The sequence below is a fragment of the Saccoglossus kowalevskii genome, chromosome 13, assembly GCF_978046115.1.
Source record: "Saccoglossus kowalevskii chromosome 13, keSacKowa6.1, whole genome shotgun sequence".
NCBI lineage: Eukaryota > Metazoa > Hemichordata > Enteropneusta > Harrimaniidae > Saccoglossus > Saccoglossus kowalevskii.
This window is the reverse complement of record NC_140653.1, coordinates 18725628-18752360: the sequence shown is the minus strand read 5'-3', so window position 1 is coordinate 18752360 and position 26733 is coordinate 18725628. Positions and strand designations below refer to the sequence as shown.

Genomic DNA, 26733 nt, shown 5'->3' with positions numbered 1-26733 from the left:
AAACCATAACAATTTAGAGACGTGGTTTCATCTTGCATTTCGACTGCAGATGTAACAGTGGAAAACACATACGGCCAGATATCGAAAGATAAAATTCAGAAAACATTTAACTATACATGGTTCTCTTTCAATAACACTGTTATCACCCAAATATTTACGGATATTTTGTACAACATCTCAGTGTTCCCACACAACTACAGCTACACATATAGGAAGATTATACAACTGCTATTTTGAAGTGTTCAAACCTGGCAGAATTACTATTCTTTCATCTGAATTTTATTGACAAAATACAATTCTAATAGATACATGCTTGTATCGGATAAATTACATCAATTTGCAATTTGGGATATGAGTATAGAGAGGGTGTCACATTGCCAAAATGAAATTGTACCCAATTGTTTTTTGAACACCATTCTAAATTACAAAGGATCGACCAAGTTATGCCTGCGCATGCATCTTATTGACGAGTGTCATTGATAGAGGATTAATTTCCTACACGTGTCGCATTCACAATATCATATTTGATTGTTAGGATTTTGATCGATTTTGATTTGAAGAAAATATGAATTATGGGTTCTCACTTTTCAGACGAAAAAAAGAGAGCAACTAAGCAAAAACAAAAGTCTACAGAATATGATCAAATATCAGCCGACTCTGTTTGGGTGCGGGGGCTAGGGTCTTAAATTGTTCACATATTAGACAGATGATCACATGATATGTGAAGTATTATTGCTACAATGTTTTGCTACGAATGAACCATACTACCCTGTGTTTCAGAGAATAATAGAAGCCATATTTTTCAATAAATTTATCTCAAGACGATGAAAATATGATGAATGATTTGTATACAAATTAATTAATCGGTGAATCATATCTTTCAACAGCATATTACTTTTTCACATCCTTTCAAAAATCAAGCTAAAAAGATATTATGTCATTTCAACTAACAAAGAAATAAAAGCTAGATACCAGAATTTTGGCGGCAATCATTTTTTTTTTTTTTTCAAATTCACTGATTATATTTTGTTTTTTAATGAGCAAATTAAATCACTGATTGTTTTGGGGGGATTATGGGACAACAAACTTGTCCTGCAAAATGATAAATGATAAAAAATGATAAATCAAAATAATAACATTACCAGGCACACGTTCAGATACGTTGTCAGTGCTGTCATATTGTAATTGGTAATTATTTAGTCAACATTTTACATAATTTCTCACTTTTGATGCAAATAATACTTTTTATAAATTGAAATTATCTCTGTATATGTTACATACAAAGCAAAGATTTAAATACAATAATTGAGTCTACTGCGCCAAAGATAGCATCAACTTTGAAAATAGCATTTTAATTGAATCACAATTCACAACACTGATTTTTTTTTTAGATAGCATATCGTATTTTCTCTATTAATAGTTAATAGTGATTTTTCTATTGTTAGAATATGTAATAATTTAATGATTTACTATTCAGCCAATGCAAATATTGGTTTATATGTACTTCTATCGGCAATGAGCTTCTGGGAGGAAAAAATATGGTACCACCGGTAGCTTGGCGATTATTGCATCTGAATCATGATTGGTAGACGCAAATTCAAAATTGTAATCCTACCTTTGGTTGAACGTTTAAAAAGGTTGACCCTCCCTACCCTGGGTGAGTGTGCCTCAGACGCTAAATCTACTGGCCGAGATTCACTAACAAATGTAACTTCGAAGGAACCTGGACCTAGATAGCACATAAAATTGTCATTATGACAGCCCTGTCATGTTGTACAACACTTGAATTCTTGGGAGTGGACATATATACATACATTTTCACTGCCTGGCATGAATCACTGGTGAAAATAACGGTTGGAAACTCTCAGAAAATGATACTTTGGATTAGTTGTTGAGACTCGCGCTGTTCAGGAAACAAGACTGTGTCTACACGTGCGGCATTTATCAATTTGGTTGTTTAGGATCACCTCAAAATTGAGTTTGTGCTTTTTTCTAGAATTTAGTAGTTTTCAGTGGCTTTTTGAATGGTGTTCCACAACAGCTTGCACGGGCCCATGAAAAGACAAGGAACAGTGATGCACGTTTGATTAAATCATATCGTTCTGTGACTTAGATACGTACAAGAAAATATGGTCTCTGTGGCAAAATTCACTGTACGTCATCACTTGAGGATAGACGAAAGTGACGTTCAATGTATATTTTTAAAAAAATATGGTACAAATTTAAATTTTAAATTTATATATAAAAATATAATATTAATGACATATTGATAAGATTGTGATTAAAGCATTTTTGAGGGGGCATTTGGACAAACAATTGTTGTCAATATTTCAGATAAAATTCAATAAAAGAAACGGTGGGGAAAATTGGTAAAATTGACTGAAAATAAAGAGAGGCAAAATAGTGTATACAAGTCTGCTGCCTATATTGTAAAATATTAAGAGCTTCATACTTGAAATATGCTGTCACAGCTGCCATTTAACACCCCCATGATGTCTACATCAATCCATTGAGGAAATTACAATTATTTCCACATTGCAGCATTCCACATGAGATGCATTCTGCAGATACCAGAAGAAAAAAAAGCTCATAATGGAACATACGATCAGTCTAGAAACTTCAAAAATTATTTCAAATTGTTTCAAGTTATCTGGAACAAGCAACTGTGTTCATTAGTACCTGTGTGTTGGTGACACTTTAATAGAAACAGGTGTAGCCTCAGTAATGCAACAGCCAGGCTGTTTAATTTTATGTCAGCACTCCCTATCATTAATTCCCTTCTCCCTCAATGCTGCAGAGCCGAGTGTAGCTATACAAGAAGATCGACTATCACAGCTTTATTCAAGATAAGAAACAAAACTCAGGGAGAGTGGGTAAATGAATGAAAAGCCTGGAATACTTGTTAACAGTGACCCAGGAATGACACTGCAGACAGATTTATTTAATTTTGCAATTTGATATTGGAATGTTTCATTTTGATTGGGAGGAGGGGGATTGTTGTAAAATACTGAACTTTTGACTCTTGAAGACAAATATGCTGATACTTGGTGAAAATGTTATAATTATTTATAAATAAATAAAACAGTGTCTGCTATATTTTTAAAACTTAAATAAATGGTTGGAAAAAATCATTATTGTTGAAACTAACAGATGTATAAATTCTGATTTGACTTTGACCACTGATATGCATATTTTGCATTATTTAAGGTATTAACATATTATATTAATTTGGGTATTAACAACAGCAATGAAGAAATGTGGAAATTACTAAAAATTTAAGCACAACCGTTCATGAATACAGTAGAAATCACAAAGTATCATTAAATAATGAAACATAACATAACTTCCCCTCTGACAATACCCAACATCCCCTAGATTTTAATAATGGAATATTCGTGTAATTGGATGTCTTGAAATGACAGCCTGCACGGTCTTTTAATATACTGTAGGACAGGTGAATCAAACTACTGTGCACGTTCCAGTGACAGTTGCAATGTACTTTAAATTACCACATATATGTTTTTTTCGCCGTCTGGACTCTTCAGTAAGACTATAGCAAAGCGAGGTCGTTGGTCAGACCAGTGCTCTTCTAGAAGCGTGTACAAATGACATTTTTATTGCAAGTGCATCCGTGGTATGATTTAGACGCTTGTAGGCAGTATGCCCATAAACCAGGAGCCTAACGGAGTGACATTGATATCACAATGTCCCCATTTCTCATCCGAACAAGCCCTGTTGATGCCACTGATGAGTTATGACAGACATGTTACGCACTTTAACATTTCAAATAATAATTTAAGTATCTGATTTTAATACCCACAGCAAAAACGCTCTTCCAGGCACAGGAGAGATACTGTAAAAAGCTTTATTTTAGCTGGAATTAATTTCCGCTGAAAAGACGTTCTGCTTTTTGATGAGTTAAATGTAAAATATAGAAAAAAAGGTATTTTCACTGATTTTATTTTGATTCCTGTAGCGAAAATAAATTTTAGGTGAAAATAAAGTATTTTACAGTAGAATAGGAAATGCAATTATTATTCAGTTCTAAAAAAAGAATAAAGAAAACATGGCCATTATTTTTCTAAAATTATAGAATTTCATTGTTTTTAAATCCTGAAAAAAATCAACCCATACAGATGATTACTGCCAGCTTTTTTATATATATTCAGGCCATTTTTTTTTTTTATTTGGTCAATCTAATTCCAACGTGCTGTGTGGCATAATTGTTAGCGTGTCTGCTCAGTATCAACGAGAACTTTTGACTCCTGTGGTCGGCTGTTTGACTCATCAGCCAAATATATTAATTCTACCAGCTTGTCAAGCTCCTAGTTGGAAAAAATGACATCACGTCAAAAGGGGGATCATTCTGTTCCTGTATGTATGTTCTTTGAGTACATGTACATGTAAGTAGCACATTACCAGTATATTACCACTGGATAGTTTCAAGTTTCTCTTATTAGGAAGCACCAATGGATACCTGGCAGAAATCAGTGGGAATCCACTGATTGAACAACACCAAGAAAATGTTGAACTAAGAATGGCACAGAGTGATTTGAATCTGTGGTAAGTTCTTAAGCTTATCAAAAACTGAAACAGTAAGGTACGGTAAATTCCTAAGGTGCATGTTGCTGTGGTAACCTTAGCACACTGGTTAATCCATCATTGGTCTGACCAGCTGCGAGCATCTGTATCTATAATCAAACAATATTAAGTTTTACTGGCTGAGGCTGGACAACTCTGGACAACAGAGTGAAAATCAATGACTCAACACAGCTGCTCAACCAAATAAAGACAAGAACACACAATTACTAAAATGAAGTTAAATTAAGAAACAAACAATAAATGCAACTCATTGATAGGAATGCTATAATTATGATGTTAAAAACAAACAATTAATATATCAAGGTGGCCAATGTATCAAAATACACTAGCACAGAATAAACACAACTTTTCATACTACCAGTTAAACCAATAAGTAATATAGTACCATATTATGGCTAACTGCTTTTAAGTACTTCACACATTATTACCCTCAGCTACTGGGCCCTATGATTCAATCGATAAATCATTCTTAACTCCCCGGGGAGCCCAGAGTAGCTTAAGGCGGCATCAGAGTTTATCAAAACACAAAATTAGCAATCAGACCCATAGCAGGTAGCCATCAACTCCTGGGTGGAGAGAGGAACATACAGCCCCGAGTAAAGTGTCTTGCCTAAGGGCACACTAATGTTTACACAAACGATCAATTCAGAGTCCTATACTTTCGATTGATTTTTGATATTTATCGTTTCATTACGTTTTCTAATGGTATTTTCATTGATGATTCACAATCAGCAAAGTTGTTGAAAATTCAACACCTTGATTCTCTCCATGTTGTTCATGTATTAGGTTCCAGAAATCAGCAAAGGTGGGTCAAGCCAGTGATTTTATTTTATGTACTTTTTGAGAAACACAGTAAGAAATATTTGTTGAGAGAAAAACTGTCTTTAAACTAACTGGAGTACCATATTTACTCTATTAGTAGTATATGCGCTAATGTAGATAACAGAGACCCATATATTGTCAAAATAAGTCTCATTCTAATGATGCACTATTGGAGATGCATTTCGAATATATCAATTACAGTATTCATAATTATGCTTTGCACAAAATCCAAATAAAGCCAACTGTTATGTGATTACAACTATGCTTTTATTTGAAGTGATGACTGGAGAGTATATATTTCTCTGCAAGTTGACCGTTTGATGACCCGTCTCTCTTCGTCCTACTTATCTTTGTTAAATTACCTGCCCTTTGACCACTGTGGTAGTAGTTGCCAAGTAACCACCTGCTGAGTGAGTTGATGTACGACACGAGACTTGATTTAAAAGACGTGTACTCTGGGAAACAGCTTTCCCATTTTTTTTGCACTCATCATCGTTACATTTCAAAACACACGAGAAGACACGCAGAGACAAAATGTATTAAACATTGTTCCTTTTCGTACACTTGATATAACTTGTGGTTAATATATTTTTTTTTTTTTTTTACAAAAATGATTTCGTTAAAATTACTTTCATAACACAGTTTTCATATTCAAATGATTAAATTGTATTTGCACAAAGATTTAGAAGCGGAACTCTGACAGAAGAACACATAAACCAAAAATTGCATCTATTGTATGCAATTTGACCATTATGCATCAGACGTCACTAATTATGCACCAGACGTTAATTATTATGCACCAGAGGTTAATTATTATGCACCAGAGGTTAATTATTATGCACCAGAGTCACTAATTATGCACCAGATGTCAATAATTATGGACCAGACATCACTAAATATGTACCAGACGTCACTAATTATGCACCAGACGTTAACTAGTATGCACCAGGCATCAATAATTATGTACTGGACGTCAATAATTATGTACCAGAAGTCACTAACTATGCACCAGTCGTTACTTATTATGCACCAGACGTCACTAATAATGCACCAGGCATCAATAATTATGTACTGGACGTCAATAATTATGTACCAGAAGTCACTAACTATGCACCAGTCGTTACTTATTATGCACCAGACATCACTAATAATGCACCAGGCATCAATAATTATGTACCAGACATCAATAATTATATACCAGAAGTCACTAATTATGCACCAGTCGTTACTCATTATGCACCAGACATCACTAATAATGCACCAGGTTTCAATAATTATGTACCAGACATCACTAAATATGTACCAGACATCACTAATTATGCACCAGACATCACTAACTATGCACCAGACGTCAATAATTATGTACCAGACGTCACTAACTATGCACCAGACGTCACTAATAATGCACCAAGATGTCAATGATTATGTACCTGATGTCAATAATTATGTACCAGATGTCACTAATTATGCACCAGACATTATAAAATATGTACCAGATATTACTAATCATGCACCAGACGTCACCAGATATTACTAATTATGCACTAGATATTACTAATTATGCACCAGACCTCATTAATTATGCACCAGATATTACTAATTATGCACCAGACCTCATTAATTATGCACCAGACCTCATTAATTATGCACCAATCATTAATTATGCACCAGATATTACTAATTATGGACCAGATATCACTAATTATGTACCAGACATCACTAATTATGCACCAGATATCACTAATTATGCACTAGATATTACTAATTATGTACCAGACATCACTAATTATGCACCAGACCTCATTAATTATGCACCAGATATTACTAATTATGCACCAGATCACTAATTATGCACCAGATATCACTAATTATGCACTAGATATTACTAATTATGGACCAGATCACTAATTATGCACTAGATATTACTAATTATGCACCAGACCTCATTAATTATGCACCAGACCTCATTAATTATGCACCAGATATTACTAATTATGCACCAGACCTCATTAATTATGCACCAGACCTCATTAATTATGCACCAATCATTAATTATGCACCAGATATTACTAATTATGGACCAGATCACTAATTATGCACCAGATATCACTAATTATGCACCAGATATCACTAATTATGTATCAGATATTACTGACTATGCACCAGACATCACCATATATTACTAATTATGGACCAGATCACTAATTATGCACCAGATATCACTAATTATGCACCAGATATCACTAATTATGTATCAGATATTACTGACTATGCACCAGACATCACCATATATTACTAATTATGAGCCAGATCACTTATTATACACCAGATCACTAATTATGCACCAGATATCACTAATTATGCACCAGATATTACTAATTATGTACCAGATATTACTAATCATGCACCAGGTGTCCCTAATTACACACCAGACATCATTAATTATGCACCAGATATTACTAATTATGTACCAGATATTACTAATTATGCACCAGATATTACTAATCATGCACCAGGTGTCCCTAATTACACACCAGACATCATTAATTATGCACCAGATATTACTAATTATGCACCAGATATTACTAATTATGTACCAGATATTACTAATCATGCACCAGGTGTCCCTAATTACACACCAGACATCATTAATTATGCACCAGATATTACTAATTATGCACCAGATATTACTAATTATGTACCAGATATTACTAATCATGCACCAGGTGTCCCTAATTACACACCAGACATCATTAATTATGCACCAGATATTACTAATTATGCACCAGATATTACTAATCATGACTAGAGCTCTGTAAGGCTTGAGCAGTCAACTGTTAAACTCAAAATATATGATACAATGATCACTAAGTAGTAACTATGGCAACTAAACACAGACACTACATCACACAGCTGAAACCATCAGACTGGTAACAATGCTGTTACCGGTATGTGTCATTACTGTAAAAACAGTTTCAGCAAACGTGTATTTATGATATTTAATTCAAGATACCACTAATTATGCAAAAAAGTCTATTGTGTCTGTGTGACACTAGAGCTGAAATAGTTTCCCAGTAATTTCTCAGGTTTGTACGTAACTAATTCTAAACGAGGAATGCTCTCCTGTATCTGTACTGTATTTTCTCTAATAGTAGCACATGTGTTTAAGTAAATGACAGAGGTGTGTCGATGGTGAATAAAAATGATCCAACAAGAAATTAAATTTTTGGTGTAATAAAATAAATAGTTATCTAAGTCAATATTCAGGTTGGATGTGCTGAGGTCAACATTTTGACTTTGGGTCGACAAACTGAATCTTAACCCCAACTTTTGTAATTCATTTGTTTATTTCTCATATGAGCACCAATGGAAGCAGTAGGAAAATATGAGAAAATATGTTTAATAATGATACACAGACCACTGATAATAATTGAATAAAAATTACTACAATTCATCACTACCACAAGACTAGACTGAGATAAACAACTCACGATTGAAATAACAAAAATGACTAAACCACACATTTTTATTTATACTCTTTTGCTCCTGTTTTATTTTTGGAAATATAAAATTAAAAAGTCATAAAATATTAATAACATTCAAAGATGAAAATCATGAAATATTGATTACAGAAACTCGGCGTAGAAATCAACATTATAGACCTAGTAAAAAGCAGACACTACTAAATTTTGCTTTTTAGACTATCAATAAGACATGGTGAAAACGAATATTTTATCAAATACCACATATTAGAAATTCAATCATAATGTAGGTAATCATAACAGAAAAAAATTGAATTGCGTTTCATTCTTTTGAACACTGTGGTTTTTCCCGCCAGAATTTGATGCAACATTTGACATTTTTTTGCATTTGTCTAAGATTTCATTTTGGACAAATTTCACATTGGCTACAGGTTTTGATAAACGTATTTGCAAAAGTATGGGAAGAAATATTCAGGTTTGTTCAAAAAAAAAAAAAAAAAGATGATATGACGTTTTGAATATTTAAGCAGCTAGAAGAAAATGTAGTTTTTATTTTTTTTCAAAACAAGAAATAATAAAAACACCATTTTCATTTTATTTACAATTTTATAGATATTAGTTCAAATAGTTACACAGTTCATAAAGTGCCCCATCATAGGAGCAGTACGTGGCATACGACAGTACGTCGTTTGAGTACAATTACATGCATTTGAATGTTCATGGTTGTAATACATTATAAATACCTGCTAAATGCAGCGACTTATGACTCTAAACTGTTGAATTGTTGTCGCTCAAAATGTTACAAATTGACGACAGGAACAATATTCAATTGAAATCACCTTTTAAAAGACCACGGTGAAATTTTGTGACTTTCCACGACTGGCAAAAAAACAAGAATTTTACATCTTGGCCAAATGAGCAGTTGATGATTTAAACCACTTACCATGACAACCATGAGTTACACTTTGAGACTGATGGATTTTAAAATATGTAGATGGTAGCCCAACATAATAATTGCGTTTAAGTTGGATATTAACGATAACAAATCTCCCACTTTAGGGGATTATTCTCATCTTTTCAGCCTTTATTTTAATGATAATAAGTTTCTCATGAATATTCATAAGTGGCAATTACAGCTAATTTGAATATAAAATGAAAACCTTCCTTGAATTTTCTTTGTAGTTTGATTGTTTTGGAATTTAAGCTAAAGTTGCCGTTTTGTTAATAATTTTTTCAATTAAAATTTGTAATGAAAAACCTTGCATGAGTACCACCCACAAGGATGATCCATGCAGTTTGCACAATTATTTTTGCAAATAATTTGCCATTTTTTGTTTCGCTTATTTTTCATACTAAATTTGAAGTTGGAATAAAAATGAAGTTCAATGTCAATATTGCCGTGTAATACCACAACAAAGATTTAAATTTAAATGACAACCCATGCATCTGCCAGAAACTGTTCAGGCAATTAAAAGAAAAAAGTGCATCAATTTTATCAATATTATGCCCAATGTCAAAGGATGGGCAGAATTTCCCACGTGGCAATGCGTTCTACCGCCTATACAGCAAACAAACATATACAAACAGGTCCATGACCATTTTTTTTTTTAAAAATTAAAAAATGTAGCTAGTATGGACACAATTTTTTATTCTCCTTAAAGTGGGAGAGTCGTCATCTGTGCATGCGCCAGATGGCCATAGCGTGTCTTTGTTTACAAACAAGCGTCTACCAATGAGCCTTTGTGTTTTCAGTGTGTGTTGTTATCGTCGCTTGGGACTCAATTCCGCGCGTGCGCAGGTGACAACCCCTCCGCTTTAAATTTTAAAAAAAATTAATATTTTTCAAAATTAAGTGAGTCATATTTGAGTGTAATAATATATTTAATCAAGATTAAATATAAATATGTTTTTCTCAAAAGTTTGGTTTGTAACCAAACATTTCTATAAAGTATCAGAAATTTCCTGTGAAATGATGAGCTTTAACTCAAACAAAGGACACATACCAAATATATTCTGTTGGGTACTCAAACTGAAGCACATCAAACCATGTACAAGTGATTCTCTCAATACAGCAAACTCACACTGTCACTTGTTACGCAAGTCCAGATCGAATTGAAGATTATGTCATTTTTTTTATGATAATGGATTCATACCATGAGGATACTGAAATGGCGAGAAAAAGGGGTCACCGGAGAGATTTTCTATAATATTTTGAGATACGGCACAATTTACATTTATCTTGTCTATCTCACTTTTGCTAAGTGAAAAGAGCTAAAAAAAGTCGTGATATACAATAATTTTTGATATAAACCGAAATATTTTCAAAAAATATAATATTTAATTTTGTATGACATTCAGTGGAAAGTTTTGTACATTAACATATTGCATTTCGTAGCACTAAATTTGAATTTTGCTCAAAATTTCTTTATACAATTATATTACCACCAGTTCCCCCTTTGTATCACAAATTCACAAAATACCGGGGGTAGTTCCATTCTAGTCTGCACTTTCCTTTAGAAGATCAGGACAAAAAATAGTCAAATTTTTTGAGTAAAAACTGAAAATTGATTCAAACTTTGTCTGTTGGCTCCAAAACTAGGGTTCATTTCCAGAAATACTGAGAATATAAGAAAAAAAGTGCAGAAAAATTTGGGCAAGAAACTCTAAAAGTCTAGTGGTTAAATGGTTAAATTTCGAAATACTAACAGTTTGAGAGGATTTTCATGTAAGCACATGTACAGGTGAGAAATTGAAAACACTATTACGTGTCATTACAGAGTTTATAATTGACATTTTGAACACAAAGGTCGATACATCAATATAACACTGACAGACTCACAGTTTGGGGTAGCAAACAAGGTATTAATATGCCAAACACCTTTCTGAAATTTAAGGAGAGGAGAAAGTGTTGTGATATATACGCTACACCTGATTAACTTGCTACGTCTGGGAATTGCAATTAAATCCCCAAATATCCTGTCGTGGAATTCAGAGCATGAACGTATACCCAACACAGGTGGTTACAGATCATGTGGAAAAACCATTAGGTCTGCACGTCAAATGACCTGTAAATAGTACTTTGTGGCAGTATTTTTTTTCATGTGCTAAATGGCCGAAAATTGCTGGTCCATATGTGATTAAGTTTGGCAGCGATAGCGACAATGTGGCAAGAGCAGTTAGCAGCCTGCACCGAAGTCAAGCCATCAGGGAAGAGTACTTTGAGGCAATATTCTGTTCATGTGCTAAATGGCCATGGATTACTGGTTTTTAGGTAAATTACCTCAACAGTGATAGCGATAAACGTGACTAGAGCATTTATTAGACTGGATAACTACAAACTTGGGCATGATGGCGTAAAAAATCATATGGATGCAGGGGACCAACTCCAATTGCGATAGCCACAATGTGGCAAGATTACGGTAGTAGTAGACTGTACGAAAGTCAAGCTTTGTGAACAGTACTTTGTGACAGTATTTTGTTCATGCGCCAAATGGCTGTAGATTTATATCTAATTTACTTTGACAGTGACAGCGACAACATGGCAAAGTTATTAGACTGGACAACTGCAAACCTGGGCATGATGGCTTGAAAAATATTTGGATGCAGGGGTCCAACCTAAAGTTAATGAATCTGAGCAGTGTTTTGTAAACAAGAACTGAGGTCAGAAATAACATTTTATCCAGCAGGAGAAGATTTATCCAGATTAGGAAAATTACTGTGATATTTAGTTTTTCTGAAGTGCAATATGGGAAGGTGATGATATATGGCACAGAGAAAACAATTCATAAAGGCAAACTTAAGGGTTCCTAAAAAGACACCCTAGCAGTACAACAAGATGTTACCTACCTCCAGGATAGCTGTGACCAAAGCCAGCAACTGCCAATAATGCATAACGTAAATGAGAAAGACACAAATGAGTTCATTGATAGGATGGTGTAATTTTCTTTGAATTGTTCCCAGTGACCCCCCTGAGGTTAGAAGACCATTAGCTGGATTTGGGACTGAGGACCACAGTATATTTCATTATGATTGGCGGCGTAGTCAAGCCTTATAGGCTTAGATTTTGATAACTGCAGATAAAGATCTAATACCACAATTATAACATAATTTTGTGACGCTGTAAAAGTAGAGTTTGTTGAATGAATTGTCAATGAGAAAAAAAACCTACAATATTTGTCAGATGGCAAACTTAAAATATGTTCTCAATCTGTTAGAGCAGACCCACTGTGTTCAGAATTGCACTTGAATAGGATTTAAAGAAGATGTAAATCCAAGATATATTCTGTAACGAGTTTTTTGGACTACATCCTATTTTCCTATTTGTCCATTCTCTGCACACTTACAGTGCTTCGTACTCACTAAATTTTCTTTTAACCATGGCACGAGTTGAAAATACTTTCTTCCTAAAATGCAGAATAACTAGTCTCTATGTCTCTAATTTTAATTCAATTAATCTCCTTGTAATATTTATTAGAAAACACATGAGTGATGATATGATGAAAGAAATATGTTCATAAAGGTACTAAAGGTAGTTTGTGAACTATTGCATCTAGGAATATGTTATTATCGATTTTATGATTTAAAATTATGCGTAGCTGTCCTGGATAATATTTAGAGAAGAATACCGATATATCATTTATCCCAAAGGATGGGATGAAATATTAATATGATATCAAAATCTAACAAATGCATTAACAAGAAAAATATGAGATTGACAACAAGTTAAATAGGGAATTCAAAAATAAGAAAACAGTAATTGACGGCCACAGGTGTAGTGTGTGCCCTCTAGCTCGCTAACCAGCTCGCTAACCAGCTCGCTAACCAGCTCGCTAAACAGCTCGCTAACCAGCTCGCTAACCAGCTTGCTAACCAGCTCGCTAACCAGTGGTAGCTGTTGAATTCCTTAAGATGGTTCAGACCAAATTAAAAATTATATGTCATCTATTATATGCTTTCATTATTAGCTGGATACTAAAAATGAAAAAAAAAAATGGGTTGACCAAACACTTTTTCAAGAACAAGAGTTTGAGATGTCAGTGGTGATGAGATAATTTCTTTGTATCTCAACATTTTGCTTAGTGACAAAAGTCATATATTTATAATTACCGGGGGGGGGGGGGGGGAATCAAGTGAATCATAATATTGTTAAAACATTTCAAAAAAATGAATTTAATTTAATGAGTTTCCACTGTGACAATAGTTTTCCATTATATACAGTGAAAAGTCAAAACTCATAATGCATTGCACACATGCTGAGAAGCATGCTAAGTTGTGCAAACTGCCTTCAACTTTTGAATGTCATTTTTCCCGCCGGTGAAAGGTGACAACAGTTGCCTGTTCAACCCTCCGAATACCAACATTTTTCCCACCAATATTTTGGTACAACATTTTGTTCATTTTTATGTATTTTTTTATAATATTTTAATTAATTTTGGAACAGATGGACATAATTTGTCATTGGCTACAAATATTGATCAAAATTCCTGAAAAAATTGTGGTTTATTGTGTGAAAGTTAACAAAAGTCACGTTCAATGAGTTAAGGAGTTAATCAATGTGTTGTAGTGGTAATGTGCTCAACAGAAAACTTCAGAATACAAAGGCTGACAGTTTAGAGGCATTGTTTAGATCTAAATGAATAATTAAATCACAACAATGACTATTCTCTAAAAACCTGTCATTGTTAGACTCATCCAAATTTGTATGCAACTCATAAAACAACAACTGTAAAACGAAACACACCAGAAATCAATAAATAAAAACATACGCTAACAAATATCTGTGATTGAAAATAGAACTAAAAATAAAAATGTTATTTCTGGATTATAACAAACTGACACATAATATTTATTTTGCACCTCAGTATATTGCGACTACAGAGAAAGAGTCACAACTTTGGAATGAGACGAACTCCCCGAGGTGTAGAGACTCAATTTATTACTTATTAGTTGTTGCGCTTTCACGCTCCAGCCACAGAAATAACAGCTGAACAGTGCATTATATCTCTGGGGACAGTGATGGCCGATATTAGGATATCGAAATAATGAAAGCAGATAACAAGCTGACAATGTTCATTACAAAGTTGAGACCGTAAATGAGCATTATTAATTATGAAGTGGAAAAAACCTTTTTAATAATTCACGAAATGTTTTAGCGACTCACAAAGGAGTCATCCGCTGAAAGAACATTGAAATTGTTGATAGAGTAGTAGTAGTCGTTAACAGTTCGTGACAACGTTTCTCAACAGCCTGGTAAATAAGTTGCTACTGTTTCAATCTGAAAGTCTAGCGGTCAGACATTCAAATTTAGCATATTTGACCCATATGTTTATATGTTGCTATGTATAGTGTGGGACTCACAATGAATGCAAGTGGTTGTAACAACAACAATCATTTAACAATATTGATAAACACAAGTAAAAAAAAAATAATAATAAATTTATACATTTTTCATTCTGATTTTATTTTTTGTTATGTTTTTCAAGTTCATTTTAGTTTTTAATTTAACTTTAATTGCTTCAAGAAAAGAAGGGAATTTTGAATGGGACTGAATGAGACCAACAGGTAACAGAGATACTGCTCCCAGCGACTGTTTCTATTATGATAGACAAATATACAGAGGGTAGGAACAAATCATGTTACAGCAACATAACAAAAAATTGAAAACACATCAAAGGGGTACCAGCACTGGCGTATTGAAGTATTACATACTACTTCATAATAACATATATTATTAAACATCTGTCACCGTAACACCATAAGTTACAGCGTGCAGTAATTTTGATGTATTTTATGGGGTATTTTCATCCTACCATATAAAGAAATGCAAATTCCAAATATGGAATTATTACGTGCATAAGCATCCTCTAATAATAAAAACAAGCCATGCATGGCACAGTCCCAGTTAGTTATCAAATTTTAGATAAATAGTTTTGTTTATACAAATGTAGTAATATAGTTGGAACATAGACATGTCACAAGTATGGATCCAGAAGATGATGCTTGATTATGATGATTTTTTAACATTAAAATGATTGACTTGTCCATATTGAGAAATATTGCTCTGGAATAGCATTAATTAAAACATAATGGCCACCAGTCGGCCATTTTGAATACATCTATATATCTATTACACGATGTAAAACGAATATATACAATTTGAACACAATCAGTCAAAGCATATCAGAGATATGGCTCTAGAAGCGCATTCCTTTAAACAAAATGGCCGTCAGCCAGCCATTTTTAATCCGATCTGGAAAAAAAAATGATGTACATAAAGGACAAGGTCCCATAATGTCCAACGTATGCACCAGTTTAAACAAAATGCTTGATTTTGATGATTTTTTAGCACAGAAATAAAATATTCAATCAGATCATGAAAAAAATTAAGATACATTTTTAAGATACAGGTCCGGCCAGAAGCACAAAAGGGAAAAAATAAGTCCCCCCTTTTCGGACTGCGTTCAAACAAACATGGCTGCGACCAGGGTTTGACCGGACTCCACACAAAGAAGTTCGCTGATTCTGTTCTAAACTTTAAGGATTTCGGCAACCCCATGATGTATCCTTTGGATGTATAATAATACAGTATGCCGCGCATCAACCTCCCCTGCACGTCGGTCGATACTCCTGTTGTACTATCTTCATGCATACTTTGCGGTATCCTCGTAATAACCTCATGAACATGTTACATTACGTTGGGGGTAAAGGGGATTAAATATTACAGAATTCAGTACCTTTAACCATTCATAATGGATGTAGTCTAATCTGAATTTCAGTGCTACAGTCAACTGCATTAATGTTTAAATTACTTCACAGTTGCAATATATGTTGATTTTTCAAGCGGTTTCGGTTATATATTTATTTTGTATTTTTTGGTCTCAAAATTTATATGTTTTTATGTCATTTTTTATGATCCAGAATTGTCAACTATTAATTCTTGATTTAAAAAGTACACAAAAAGACAGATAAATATGGTTATTTGAAATACCATCATTCAATGGCTATTATACTTACACTTCTTATAGGATAAAATGCAAAATATAAGATCCAAATTTTTTTAATTACCTGGCACAAATAACTTTTTCTAGTGAAAATATGGTAACCAACAGTATACTATTCACATCATATGTGCTGGACTAACGTTCTAGTTCAATTCCCAACATACCAGAGCACAGGTGTTATTCGCAACTGAATATTCAAATGAGTTGCAGAACACACAAGATTAATAGTTATTGTTAGTATTAAATACCTACAAGTCCGTGATATTCATGAAATTGGCAGCCATACATTTCCCTTTTTTAGTTTAGGCTTTAAAAAAAGTCATTAAAAAAAGCGCACAAGAGATTAGCGATATTTTTTTACACAAATGAAGGTTTGAGGTGAAGCTAAAAAATTTTTTATACTAAATACTACCACACAAGATAATTGAAAAGGTATGAAAATTCTCTCTCAGACAAAATTTGATTTTTGCTCTCTACTGAGTAACTAGAAAATCCTGAACAAAAAAAAAGAAAGACTGGAATTGATTCAGTGTAATCTCATTGTATATCTTATTCTGGTGCGTTTATTGAATTCCAAATGTATGTCGATTACTGAGCATATGAAGTCGCTTTAAACTCTTGCTACAATAGATTTTTTTGTGTGGTCACATTATCAAAGCGTAGCAAAAAGTACATTAAAATTTAAAATTCTAATTTCACGTTGAGTTTTCAGGTACAGCAACAAACGTGATAAATGAAGGACAGCTAATGTCCTTTCTCTGTGTACTGAGAATGCAAGTTTTATAAATACATTAATGTACTCAGTGACTGAATCTGAAAAAAAAAGAATGTGAAAAAACATACTGGTAGTACTTGTATCTTAATTCAATTTATTGTCAATAACTCTTAGCTTCCAACCCTCAGAAATAATGTAATCTTCCATTCTGCATGTTATCCGTTTCTTACATTGGTTCTCATCTCTAAGTAAAAATACAACCTTTCATTTTTGCTTTCATCTGTTTTACAATGAGTATATATCATCCATCGTACGTCACAGATGACAATACCCCTATCCATACAGGCACTGGAGACTCGCGTTATCAACTGTAATGGATTTACACCTTATTTCAAAAAGCTTTTTGTGAAATTACTATTTTTTATCCTGATTTTGACCTGACAGAATAGAAAAGAAAAATGATAGTATCTTTGGTGATTCAAATCGAGAGAATATAGGGCCCACTTAACTGAGTGATTTTTTTTTCAAAATGGCCTCCCTAGTTGTAGACAGAAATGAACACTGAGGGCAGAGGTACAGGTGTTCCTGTACTGAGACAGGTGTAACTAAGCAACGCCTGCTGAAAGCCTCCTCAGATAGCCGATTTGAATGAAAAAAAAATGGGGTAGACATTATATTTCTTCGTACCTATAACAACTAATTTTTGCCAATTTTGTATGTATTGTTTTACAATTTTTGTGATGTTTTTGAACAAAATGGACACAATTCCCCATTGACAGCAGCTCTTGATCAAAAATTTTTTTTAAAAAAGTGAAAAAGGTGAAAAAAGGAGACAGCCTCCATGTCTGCTTACAGGCGATGAAAAAAATGTTTTTGCAAATACATAATTTATTTAAAATGATAAAGTATTAAGTGCAAAGATTAAGAACAAGGTGGGATGGTTGAGAATGAAGTTAGAAACATTAACACACAATGCAGTATACATTATGTAAACACCATGTGTGGTGAGAGACTTTCTAGTCTTTAACCCTTTTGTGCACCAAAGCCATTTATAGTCTGCTCTTTAAACACATGAAACTATAAACAATGTCACATTTTGTCTGTTTGGTCCAAAATTAAGATTGAATTCAGTGAAAATTACAGAAAATGTGAGCAAATTTTGCACTGAGTGCGTTAAGCACATTTGTAAAAATCATCATGCAATACACGAACTGAAAAACATTTCATGAATACAATTTTTTTCTGCCCAACTTTGAGAATGCCTTTTGATGTTATTTTTGACTTCCATAATTTACATAAAATAAACAAGCAGCCACTGCTGATAATCAAAAGTGTTCATCCTTGGCAGTGATAACACAAAATGTATTCTGGAAATTTGCCAAAAAACAATCCTACTGCGGTGCTGGTAGTTTAGATAATCACTCTGTTGGGACTTGTATAAAAAAGCCATAGTCTTGTACAAGATTAGAGCTATTTAAGCAATTAATATTGTTATGACAACACACAAGTTTTATTAACTACTACAAAATATAGAATGAAATATTATCCCCATGGTAACTGTAAACAAATCTGACATTAAGAAGATACAGCAACTGAATTCATTAAACTATCTATAGAACACAACATGAAATGTAACAACATAATGTAACACCTTTTATCATTGGATAACAAGTTTTACACACAGCAAAATTAGCCAATTAGAACAGAGTTTACATTGATGTATCCAAATTCTCAATAACAATGGATTAATTTTAATGATGAAGAAAAAAATTCTTCTGGGCCAAGTATTCGTTTCAGATAGCATAATAAATTAACAAAGTCATATGAAAATATCAATACTAATGGCAGACTTTTACTTTACTATCATTTGTACTGTATTTTAAATGGTGACTATTTTAAGGATGCAATAAATTCGTTAAGTTTGAAGAACTCAAGTAGCAATTATTGGCTTATTGCCACAGAGCCCCCATCCCAAACAAAGGAGATCACAGAGATATCGCAATGATCAGCATCCCTTTGGAGTCTGATTTTTGTAATTTGTACATGACAACACTTTTAACAACAAAGAATTAGAGAAAGAATTAAAACCAACTGGCTCTTGCAGTTGAAACACTGTAAGGTTTCACTGATAGAGTAACCAGAGAGCAGAATTGAGGCATATAGTACACACATAAGCACTCCAGCACCATGTAGTAGACATAACACAATCAATCTTTCAAAATACCTTTAAGTTACTGTCATCACAGATATGAAATACACAGACCACAAAGACAGAGAATACAAAGTGCAGTCTAATAAAAAAAAAATTTGTGATGGCTGTTTTTTTTTCTTAAATTATCTTTCCTTTGTGGGATGAAATTTGATATTCATGACACACACCTCCTTGAATGGAGAGTTATTTTTAAGAGCGGGATCCCATGGGGGGGGGGGGGATCCACCTTGAAAGTCACTGGGTTTCCAGTATTACCATACCAAAGTAGAAAAACATATAGCAGCCCCATCAGAATATCAACATTTACAAGTGGGATTCATTTTAACAAGCTTAGAGTACTTTCCCAAGACAGGCCTCAAAACACAGATGTGTGGGTACATATACACTTCAGAAGAAATCGTACATACACGTACATAAATAGAAACAGAGAAAAAACAGCTCGGATTACCATCCTCAGCGGTAGATTTCAAATTCACTGAGCCGATAACAACAGAGAAACTGATATGTTTAATCTGTGGTATATGCTACAAAGGATTATAATAATCGTAAAGCTGCCTGATTTGAACACAAATCCAGACAACCACGTCAAGATAAGTCTATGAAAGTATTAAAAGTTGAAAAACCTTGGTATACAAATGTGCAAAAACAAACAAAACTCATTTGATATTGGATACAATGTAATACAGACTTGTCCCATACATCGACTTGTCCCTAATAAATTTGTTATTATTGTTGTAAAAAAGTCATTATAGTTGAATAAAATCAGAAACCACTCTAAAGACTGATAAACTGATTAAATACTCCATTTTGCCGCCATAAATTTGCATCTCCATATTTGTATCTTTAGAGGGGTAATTTCATATGAAATTAGAACTACAGATGGGGGGGGGGCATATTGACCATCACCCCCCTTCCCCTAACTCAATGAGAAATATATTCTATGTTTGTTTGTTTTTCTACAATAAATAAAATAGCAGATCTGTCACGTAAAATCTGCATTAGAAGCCGCATCCCGAACAGAAGCCACACACATTTTTTTGGATCAATTTAGAACCAAAAATGTGTGAATGCTCTGATAGAAGCCGCAAAACCGCATCCCCTCTGTTGAATTGTACCATTTTAATAGAAGCAGTGGCTTCTTATACAGATTTTATGATACATATCCCTTAGCACAACAATCCAGACCCCTTGCCCCATTCTTTGGTAAAATGTATTTTTCAATGATTTTATTGTTAATATTAAAATAAATGGACAACATTACTCAACTGCTGCAGGTGTTGATAAAAATAAATAAAAATATTAAAAAAAATTATTATGTGAAAAGGTGACAATAGCAGGCATGGAAGGTATTAAACATGAAGTCACTATCAAGAAATACAGATGAGACTTTCTCGCCTGAATTTTTCTGCACTTTTTTCTTATATTCTTCAATATTTCTGAAAATGAATTTTAATTTTGGAGCCAGCTGACAAAAATTTGAGTCAATTTTCAGTTTTCACTCAACAAATTTGACTATTTTTATCCCAATCTTCTGAAAGAAAGCGCAGACTATGAGCAGGACTATTTTGTGATGAAAAGAGGGAACTGGTGGTGAAAAGGTTAATTTAGCATAAAATATCAGTTGACGACAAGAGAGTACTTTCGAAAAACAGGAATGAGCAAACCCCTGAGATTCAAAGAACACATTCGGAGGAAAGAAAATAATGTGAAGCAAGAGAAAAATAATATGGAAACCATTAATAATAAAGTAGAACATAAAACACAATCATTTAAATGACAATACTTGAATAAAATTACAGAAAGGGTGATAATCAAAAGTCAATGGTTGCTATGGTAATGACTGAAATCAATACCAAATATTAAGTAAGTGGTGGGAAGTGGCATAAAGCTACTTTACAAAGTGGGATAAATTAATTTCCATAGAGTAGGGGAAGCTTTGAGTTGGTGTTCACCACTGGGTGGCCATTATGAATTGAGGTAACTGTCAAGAATGAATTATCACTACCTTCAATCCCAGGCCCATCCATATTTATTTTCACTATAGTAAATTTCAAAATACGTTTTTATATAATGTATCTGACGGAACAGGTAAAATAAGGAAATATATTCTTTGAGGTGGATTGGTGTGCTGCTGATATGGAAGTCATTCACATAAAATGCCAACTGTTGTTGTCGTGCATTTGTTTTTTAATATATTATGTTTATTTAAAGTAGCCGGACATTATGTCAAATTTTAGCATCTGTTTTGGAGGTAGTTTTACACTGTCCCTATCCAGTATATAGGAAAACCGGAGTGGACTTGGCAGAATTATTGAGAAATGAAGATCCTAATGATTTCTTGAGTCTATTTTTCCTTCATTCCTGGCATAACCAATGAAATACACCTACCCACCTACTTTTGTAACTTATTGAGTGAAGTTTTTAGCATTCTACCAACATAAATATTCAAACTGGGCAAGTAAATTATTTGAGCTTAATTAGTGAAATAATCACCATTTTTAATTAATTTGAAAACCACCCTAATTAGAATTATGAGACATAATATTTATAAAAAATCAAATCACATTTTTTTTATGAATATTATTCATGGTGAAAAATGTAAGTATAAATTCTTCAATTCTATTCTTTACCAATTTAACAACAGCTGTCTCTCTCTAACCATGGCAACCTTAGCTGACAGAATCAATCTCTGTATGTTGTTAAGACAGCTGCATAGATCTGTTGCCATTTTGGTGTAACATTAGACTTACAGTAAACTCAAATAGCCATCATGATCAATTATTGCTTATGTATGATGATTAGTTAGTAATTAAAGACTAAAAAACAACAGTATATTATTACAACACTCCCATGTAGTCCCCCAGGATGCAACATTGACAGTCTACTTGTTGAATCTGTATGTAAAATAGTCATTAAAACCAAGGGTAGATGAATCTAAAGGGGTGTGAATCTTGCATATTCATTTTAATGCAATTGTAAAAATAGTGATTATATTACAGTTTGGTACATCGAAAAAATTTAATATTAAAGTGCCACAGTTGCCCCGCTGTGTCATGTTCGATGAGTCCCATACGATATATACAACGCATAGAACACACATTGTCTGCACTAGGGTGGGTGGGTGCCATTTTTAAAATACAGTCAAAACACCTTTATGTAAAGACCACCTTGTCTTATGTGACCAACTTTTAAGCAATATTACCATTGTTTAGGGGCCAAAATATTAATTATGAAATTTTTAAGTCCAACTTATTTGATTTTGATCAACTCATGGTTTTGTTGCAACAGTACCATCTCATTATTTTCTGGAAAAATATTATATCAAATGTATGAGTTGAAAATCCATAAAACAAGCAGCCTATCGGCTGAGATAGCTCCGCTGTTAGGTTAGCAATTCACATTTCAATTAAAGAACTGAAGACATCATTAGAAAATGAACAATATGTATAGTATCAAAGCAATCGGACTTACAGTTTTTAACAAGAAGTCGAAAATATCACTTTCTACCAAAAATGACAAAAATATTCACCAAATTAGAGAATTGAAGATATCATCACGAAATGAACAAATCTGAGAAAGGTCCACATGTAGTATCTATATATGTAATATCAAAGCAAGTGAACTTTTGGTTTTTAACAAGAAGTCGAAAATATCACTTTTTACCAAAAATTACAAAATTATTCACCAAAATTAGAGAATTGAAGATATCATCACAATATGAACAAATCTGAGAGAGGTCCACATGTAGTACCAGGGGTACCTATATATGCAATATCAAAGCAATCGGACTTACAGTTTTTAACAAGAAGTCGAAAATATCACTTTTTACCAAAAATGACGAAAATATTCACCAAAATTAGAGAATTGAAGATATCATCACAAAATGAACAAATCTGAGAGAGGTCCACATGTAGTACCTATATATGTAATATCAAAGCAATCGGACTTGCTGTTTTCAACAAGAAGTCGAAAATATCACTTTTTACCAAAAATGACAAAAATATTCACCAAAATTAGAGAATTTAAGATATCATCACGAAATGAACAAATCTGAGAGAGGTCCACATGTAGTACCTATATATGTAGTATTAAAGCAATTGAATTTGCGGTTTTTAACAAGAAGTCAAAAATATCACTTTTTACCAAAAATGACAAAAATATTCACCAAAATTAGAGAATTGAAGATATCAACATGAAACGAACAAACCTAAGAGAGGTCTAGACAAGGTACATATACACCAAGTATCAAAGCATTCAGGCTTGTAGTTTTCAAGAAGAAGTCGAAAAAGTAAAACATTGACACGGACGACGACGGACAATCACTCATATGATAAGCTCCACTCGACAAAGTCGACAGCGGAGCTAAACATGGTCCACCCACAATTTTAACTCTCAATATTAATATATTATTATACATCTGTCACCTAACACCATAAGTTCAATACAGCGTTCCGTTATTTTGCGGTATTTTACAGGGTATTTTCATCCTACCATATAAGGAAATGTGAATTCCAAATATGAAATGATTATGTGCATAAACGTCTTCTAATAATAAAAACAAAACCAAGCTCCACACAAAGACGTATGCTAATTCTGTTCTAAAGTTTTTGGATTTCGGCATTCCCATGATGTATCCTTGGAAGAAAAAGATGTATAATAATAAGGTTATTATGAGGATACCTAAAAGTATGCACTCAGACTGTCACAGTACACTGTCGCATCAACCTCAGCTGCGCGATGGTTGATACTTGTGTATACTTTGAGGTATCCTTGTAATAATCTCACATGTGAAATAACATTCTGTAATAACATTAAATGTTAAAATGATCTTGGTATTAATCACGGATGAGTTTTTGAGAGTGTGACGGTTTTTTGTCTGGGAATGTTCAAGCAAGGCATATGCAAAGACAGCAGCAAAAATTCAATTCCCAGGTATTTGTATACTATTACCGTACTCAACCGTGTTAGCGCCCATGCCCAGGCAAGCGCCCACCCCCCACTTTTGCGCAATTTTTTTATTTGGGGTCACATTCGGCAAAGTGCCCACTCCTTCAAAATGCAACTAATTAAAATATTGGTCTTGCGTAACGAATCTTGGTAATCGTTTTTATATGATACAGCGTGGATATCGACCGCTGTGAATATGTTGTGAATGCGTAGACCACGGTAACCGTGCATAGACTACGCTTCGAAATGACCTATTAATACAAGTAAAATGCGGTAAATATTCCATGCCATATTCAGTTTACCTCTCAAAAATGGCTAGTTACTAGTTTTTTGGAAAATCCATCTCGTTTATTCGCTGAAATCAATTCCAACAGATCGTACTTCGACAACGATAATTCACTTCAGCATTGCGTTACCGGAAAGTCATCAGGAATTTCCGAAGAATTGCGTCGGTACAACACAGCATTCTGATTGGTCAATAACCAACTTGACCCATTAGGTCAAAGGAGGCTGCTGAAGGTCAAATCTGCAAATGCATCATGGCGGAAAGTGATTTTCATCAAGAGTTTGCGTACGATCCAACACCTTCGTCAGTGAGACTCAAATGTTTTTAATTTTGTAAATTCTGGTGGTACTTAATTAATATTGTAATAAACTGTGCATATTTTTTGTGATCATTTCTGATTCTTCATTGTGAAAATCAATGATGATGCAACTAATTTTGTAATTTGATTTTCCCTCAAGGATGATGAATCAAAATTTTCATTTGCACTCTTTTTCGAGGGGGGTGCTCGGGTAAGCGCCCACCCCTAAAAAATCATGATTTTCTGAATTGAGGCCCCTGGGCGCTAACACGGTCGAGTACAGTATTATATATACAAGTCACTGTGACCCCGTTGGAATCACTGTGACCCCAGTGGACGTCACTGTGACCCCGGTGGACGTCACTGTGACCCCGGTGGACGTCACTGTGACCCCGGTGGAAGTCACTGTGACCCCGGTGGAAGTCACTGTGACCCCGGTGGAAGTCACTGTGACCCCGGTGGAAGTCACTGTGACCCCGGTGGAAGTCACTGTGACCCCGGTGGAAGTCACTGTGACCTCGGTGGAAGTCACTGTGACCCAAGTGGAAGTCACTGTGACCCTGGTGGAAGTCACTGTGACCTCGGTGGAAGTCACTGTGACCTAAGTGGAAGTCACTGTGACCCCGGTGGAAGTCACTGTGACCCCGGTGGAAGTCACTGTGACCTCGGTGGAAGTCACTGTGACCCAAGTGGAAGTCACTGTGACCCTGGTGGAAGTCACTGTGACCTCGGTGGAAGTCACTGTGACCTAGATGGAAGTCACTGTGACCTAGGTGGAAGTCACTGTGACCTAGGTGCAAGTCACTGTGACCTAGGTGCAAGTCACTGTGACCTAGGTGCAAGTCATTGTGACACTGATGGAAGTCAGATTGACCCCAGTGGAAGTTACTGTGACCCCAGTAAAAATCAATGTGACCCAGGTGGCACTCACTATGACCCAAGTGGCACTCACAATGATCCAGGTGAGATGTTCATGAACAAGAGGTGATAGGAATAAAGAAAATATTTGATACCAAGTAATTATCAATATAATTGCAGTGTCAGGTAAGGAAGCCAATTGTGGAATGTAAATGTAAACTTTATTAGAGAACCAAGTACAACATGATCTAACAAGACTTTTATTCAAAGAATTATCAGCTAATAGAAATGATAATCGCATTTACTTCATTATTCATTTAAATTTTAAAAAGATAATTTATCACTCCTTAATAATCTTATCAATTATTCAATTAGAAAAGATCCCTACCTACCAGAGCTCATCATCCCTAATATCCTAATGGAGAAGTTGCCTAGCAACATAGTAGAAAGACAAAACCCAAGAGACAGAAATAATTTATTATTTCTCATTAATAATTACAGATAAAATAGA

At 34.0% G+C, this 26733-nt stretch overlaps 1 protein-coding gene across 3 annotated transcripts in view; it reads right to left on the bottom strand.

Moving 5' to 3' along the window:
- The window catches only part of LOC100378454 (conserved oligomeric Golgi complex subunit 1-like), a 77408-nt gene that overhangs the window by 7809 nt on the left and 42866 nt on the right, over window positions 1-26733 (bottom strand). Inside the window, exon 29 of one of the 3 annotated variants that reach the window (XR_014931399.1) lies at window positions 12753-12782. The exons of the other annotated variants lie outside the window; for them this stretch is intronic. The gene's annotated coding sequence lies outside the window, so the exon portion shown is untranslated. The remainder of the gene's footprint in view (window positions 1-12752; window positions 12783-26733) is intronic. 3 annotated transcript variants of the gene reach the window in all.